At 34.5% G+C, this 5,891-nt stretch overlaps 1 non-coding gene across 1 annotated transcript; it reads left to right on the top strand.

Annotated features, from left to right (window-relative positions):
- Positions 1-3,834: 3,834 nt before the first annotated feature.
- Positions 3,835-3,906, top strand: TRNAQ-UUG. The gene has a single exon. It is a non-coding gene; the product is annotated as a tRNA-Gln (tRNA).
- The last annotated feature ends 1,985 nt before the right edge of the window (positions 3,907-5,891 follow it).

Below are 5,891 nucleotides of genomic sequence, written 5' to 3'. Positions count from 1 at the left end.
CTTAAATTGTAGAAAATATGCAGAATATATAGCAAACAGATGTGCCTTAGGCAATGAGGCAGCATCCAAAATTGATCCAAAACATTCCAAAATCCTTCATATGCTACTCGTTTTAAGCAGTTGCACCTGTAGACATCAAATATATAAAAGAGTATCAATTTCCCATTAAGAATTAGGGAGTTAAAATAAAAAACAACTAAAATAGGGAGTGAATAATAGTTCAGAATCAAAGACATCACATAGTCATGCACATAATTTGAAAATATTAATAGTCATTGATCAAATTTGATACATGTACAATAGTCAAGGGATCAAAAGTGAATCTTTTTCTTCTTTTGAGAATTATCATTATTCTAGTTATAAATGCGGGTTAAAATGTGTATAAATTTCCCAATGAATAAAAAGGATAACAAAAATATATAATTAAAATAAATGGCACTCCTTGAGGAAAGATCACACGATTGAATTCAGTGGTAGGTTATTGACTCTTTGGACTGTAACAGTCAGAGAAAATATAAAACAATTATATAAGTCAATAGTACAAAAAAAAAGAGGATAACAAAAATATATAATTAAACTAAATGTAAAATTACATAGATAGAGTTATAAGATAAACTCTAGTGATAAAAAAAAAAAAAGACTATTATCTTACATGGAATTTCAAAAAATACATTAAACTTCATTCTGAAATGATTTTAAAATTTTTTTTATAGACTAGAGTATTTTGTACTACATAATATTGTCTTTAGTCATTCGATATTTCTGTGTTTTCATAATGATATGTAAAAATTCATAAAACAAAATAAAATTAGAATTTGTAAGTATTTATGTTTAACAACATAACATCACACAATTATATCAATAGTGGCAGGATAATTGGGCAGGCAGCACTCGACCCGAACCACAAGATGACAGACAGGCTCAGGAAGTTAAACAGTCATTCGTTACACAAGAAGGACACATTGAAGAGAAGTTACTCCAACGGCTCCTTGGAGTCATTACCTGCACTTAGTGTAGATATTAAGCAACCGTTACAAGCACAGAAGAGTCGTTGTACCACAAGTATAAAAAGAATCATGTTGTAGGAGGAAAGGGGGACATTTTGACACACAAACATCATTGTACTCACTTACAATTGTACTCAACTATTATACTCACTTATCTAATATTGCTCCAGTAACATATTTACTGTCATTTGTGTTCTTGTTGAGAGCTGAGATCAAATCTCAAGCAAGCTATACGCGTTACAAAACATTAGCTTATCATTGGAGATGGCTAGATAAGGATCTAGTAGTTCCCATGAATCCCGTTACCTGTACTACAACGGCAACCATGGCCGCGAGGGGGATCTTGAGGTGGTGCAGTAAGCCGCCTCAGTGCCTTCCATGGCGGCGCGTCTGCCTCCTCAAGTGGCATCTGCCTCATCTAGGGCGTCTGCCTCCTCAGGTGGTGTCGCCTCCTCAAGTGGCATCCGCCTCATCTAGTGCGTCCGCCTACTCAAGTGGCGTCCGCCTCATCCAGTGTGTTCGCCTCTCCGCTTCCTCAAATGGTTTCACCTCCTTAGTGGCGTCCACCTCATCCAGTGCGTCCGCCTCCTCAAGTGGCGTCCGCCTCATCCAGTGCGTCTGCATCCTCAAGTGGCGTCACCTCTTCAAGTGGCATCCGCCTCATCCAGTGAGTCCTCCTCCTCAAGTAGCGTCCGCCTCATCAAGTGTGTCCGCATCCTCAAGTGGCGTCCACGATTGTCAATGTACCTATTGGTCATGGTCCGCCGTGGTTAATTCTGCTAAAAAATAATAATAAATAAATAATTTATACACTCTATTCCCTTAGGGCCGGCACGAGATCCGATCTCGCTAGCTACCTGACGAGAGGGTGTTTTCTAGGTCAAACTTAAGGCTTGGTTACGAAAACACTACACTCTATTCCCTTAGGGCCAGCACGGTATCTTATCTCGCTAGCCACCTGACGGGAGGGTGTTTTCTAGGTCAAGCTTTGATTTCGAAAACACCACATTGTAGTCCCTTAGGGCTGGCACGGGATCCGATCTCGCTAGCTACCTGACGGAAGAGCTGACCTTTGACCGAGTCTACGGGCGGTCGAAGTGTGCTCGCACACAAAGCGCCAAAAAAAAAAATTGGAACTAGGCCTCGGTCACTTTTGGCTGAGGCCTGGCCGAGGCATGGCCTCAAGCCACTTTTTGCCGAGGCCCCGCCTCGGCTGCCACGTTTGGCCTTTCTTCTTCTTAAAAAAAAACTTATTCATCTCACTTTGCACTATTTTTACTCCCTAGTTGACTCGGTTACACTTGCAAACTTGGGAATAGGGGGACTGGTGACAGGATAATTGGGCAAGCAGCACCCAACCCGAATCACAAGAAGACAGACAGGCTCAGGAAGTTAAACAGTCATCCGTTACACAAGAAGGACACATTGAAGAGGAGTTACTCCAACGGCTCCTTGGAGTCATTACCTGTACTTAGTGTAGATATTAAGCAACCGTTACAAGCACAGAAGAGTCGTTGTACCACAAGTATAAAATGAACCATGTTGTAGGAGGAAAGGGGGACATTTTGACACACAAACATCATTGTACTCACTTACAATTATACTCAAAAGCCGTCGCTGGATTTTGCCGCCTGAACTTAAATATCCTGTAATAACAGGTTATTTATCGATTCTTGGGCTTCATTGCCTCTATTTGACATGTTAATTAAAGAGTTTAATTGCACTTTTAAAAATTTAAGTACCTATTAATTGACTTTTTGTGTAAAGTTTAAGGGCCTATTTGACAATTTTTTCAAATATATATATCAAAATACGTTAAAATAATACATTCTCGAAATATGTTATTTGATACGTTTCTAATTTTGATACTATTCAAGAAATACATATGATCCTTTGTGGTGGATTGACTATGAGTTAGTGCATAAGATTGAATAGAGGATAGTTAGCAAATAATCATATATATAATCCCCACATATTAAATTGTTTGGAATTTGTGGTGCTTGGACAACGAAATTTTCTTTGTATATAAACTTTTTATGATGCCACATAGGACCAGTGGCACCCTTTACAAAAGAATTGAAATTATGCTGATTCTAACATTTATTGTTTTCTTTATCTTTGTAAAGACCCTAACGTATGACTATTATTACTTTGGTCAATTTTCTTTTGGGTTAATACCATGTAGAATTTTTGAGTATATTGGTTTTGCTATGTTTAGTTCTAAAATTTCAAATTGACCACTCATGGTCCTACAATTTTCAATTTGTTATTATTCGTGATCCAAGTTAACCATCCATGACCCTTCAACTATCAAATTTTAACCATTTATGGTCCTTCCAAGTTCCAAGAGGACCACACCTGGTTAAATTTTGGAAGTTGAAGGAATATGTGGTTAACTTTGACCACGAATGGTAACAATTTGAAAGGCGAAGGACCACGAGTGGTAAATTTAAAAGTTTAAGACTAAACGTGACAAAATCACTCTAATCGGAGGACTCCATGTAACATTAACTCATTTTCTTTTTTAAGTTACACTTTTATGCTTTTATGACATGAGAGAAAATTCTCATTATTCAATAGAAATATATTTCGTATATTCTCATAAATTATTACTCTCATCACCTGTTTTGATTGTTATTAGAAAAAAAAAATTAAAGAAAAAAAGTGTAACACTACTTCTTTAAAGTCAATTGGCACGTGGTATGTTAGTAAGGATTAAAGAGTAAAAATAAAGAATTAGACTATATAGATCAAAATTTTCATTAAAATCATTCACCTTTGACATGGCAGTTTATGAAACTAGTAGTAATTATATTGTGGAGCCAGTGGTTCTATGGTGTAGTGGTTAGCACTCTAGACTTTGAATCCAACGACCTGGGTTCAACTCCCGGTTGGACCTAAGTAATTATATCCTGGAATGGTGGACTAGGTGGAAGGTGACATTGTTTAATAATTTTACCTCCTTATTTTTTTTTTTTACCTTTTTTTAAAAAATTGTATAAATAAAATTAATAAAATTAATATATAAAAATATTTCATTAAAAAATTTTAATTGAGATATTTTAAATGATACCATATTATTTTTTTCCAATTTTTGTAAATAAATCTACAAGTACATAAAATCATTATTTTTTTTAGTCTCTAACATATCTATAGTATCTGCTTCACAAAGACATTTCTTATAAAAACAGCAGATGCCATCAAATCACAAAGTATTTGGTCATAAATTCATTACTTTATAGTTTATATACATAATTTGGTTCATTAAAGTCACTACTACAAGAACAAAAGTTCACTATTGTAGGTACATAAATTCATTACAGTAAAAAAAATAAATTAACCACTGTTGATGCTGCTATTTGTATGTACTTGCAGCGTTATTTTTATGTACATACAATATTATTTTTATGTACTTAAATCCATGATATAATTTGTGATATGACATGTATTTGATTAATAAGTATATATATATTTTTTTCTAATGCGAGGTGTAATTGATCAATTCACAGTAATCAATAAATAAATAAAAATTATTGTCACATCATTTGGTGAAAAATTTTAGCTCATATGGGGGTGTTTGGTAAATAGCTCATAGTTGATTCTGTCAGTGTGTTTGATTAATTGATAGCATTAGCTGATTGTAGAAAGACATTTGGTAAATTAACTATTAGCTGATAGCTGATTACATCTAAAATGAGTCTCAAAAAGGTTATTGAAAAAGCTACTTTGAGCAGCTTTTTAAATTTTAGCATTTTAAGGCAATAAGTTGCTACAAAAAGCTAATTAATCAAACACTTATATTGAATTTTTAACCAAGTCAGACAGCTAATAGTAGTCAAATAAGTCAAAATTAACTGATAAGCTAACGATGTTACCAGGCCATAGTTTATTAAAAAAAAAGTACTTGTATTATTACTCAATTAATTAATTATGGAATAATTAGCATGTGGATTATGATTTGGTTAACACTAAAATTGGAGCAAAACATGATGAAATGATGGTCATCACCACTACCAAAGAGGCACTATAATATATTCTTTTGTTTGCCACAAGGATGCTGTCATTATCTCTACAACCAAATGGGGATCAAAAGGACCACCCACCCCACCTTTAAAGTGAATGAAATTGATGAGCATTGAATGGAAAAAGTTCCATCACACCTATTTCTCACTCATTTCGCACACAAACACCTTCACTTTGCACTTTCATAATATACATGCATGCATAAATACATACATGCCAAAAGAGAAAACATACAGGACTATTTTTATCATATATTACTTTGTTTTCATTTTTCAAATCAGTTATAGGATTAAAATATCTTCATTTGTAACATATAGAGAAAGAGAGAGAATGGATATGATCATATGAAAATGATTGATTGTTAGTGAAAGAAAAAATAAAAACAAAATAAAAGAGAAATAACTCTCTAAATTAAGTGTTTAAATAATAAGTTAATACAATGACAATTTCACAATTATTCACAACTAAGGGTGTGTTTGGAAACGCAGAAAATGATTTCTAGAAATCATTTTTCGGGTTTCCTTTGCGTGGGAACGCTTGGAAAATGTGGTCAACGGAAAACAACTTCCGTTGATCAAGGAAAATCAAGCCAAAATTTCAGAAAATAACTTATGAAATTTTTTCCCGGAAGTCATTTTCCGGAAATGGTTACATGGACAAAGCAGGGCTACACTGGCCGAAATAGAGCAAGACGGCGGGAAAACAATTGGTTTTCATGCGGAAACCTATACTATGTATAGGTTTCTACCGAAAACCATGGGAAACCAGTACAGTTTCCGGAGGAAACCATAGCAGAAACCAACTCCTAATTTTATTTTAATTTGATGAGGAGAATTGTGAATTGCAATCGATCTTAGGGCT

The sequence above is a fragment of the Ipomoea triloba genome, chromosome 12 (genome assembly GCF_003576645.1).
Source record: "Ipomoea triloba cultivar NCNSP0323 chromosome 12, ASM357664v1".
Classification (NCBI taxonomy): Eukaryota; Viridiplantae; Streptophyta; class Magnoliopsida; order Solanales; family Convolvulaceae; genus Ipomoea; species Ipomoea triloba.
The sequence above is the reverse complement of the archived record's forward strand: the minus strand, read 5'-3'. Positions and strand labels throughout refer to the sequence as shown.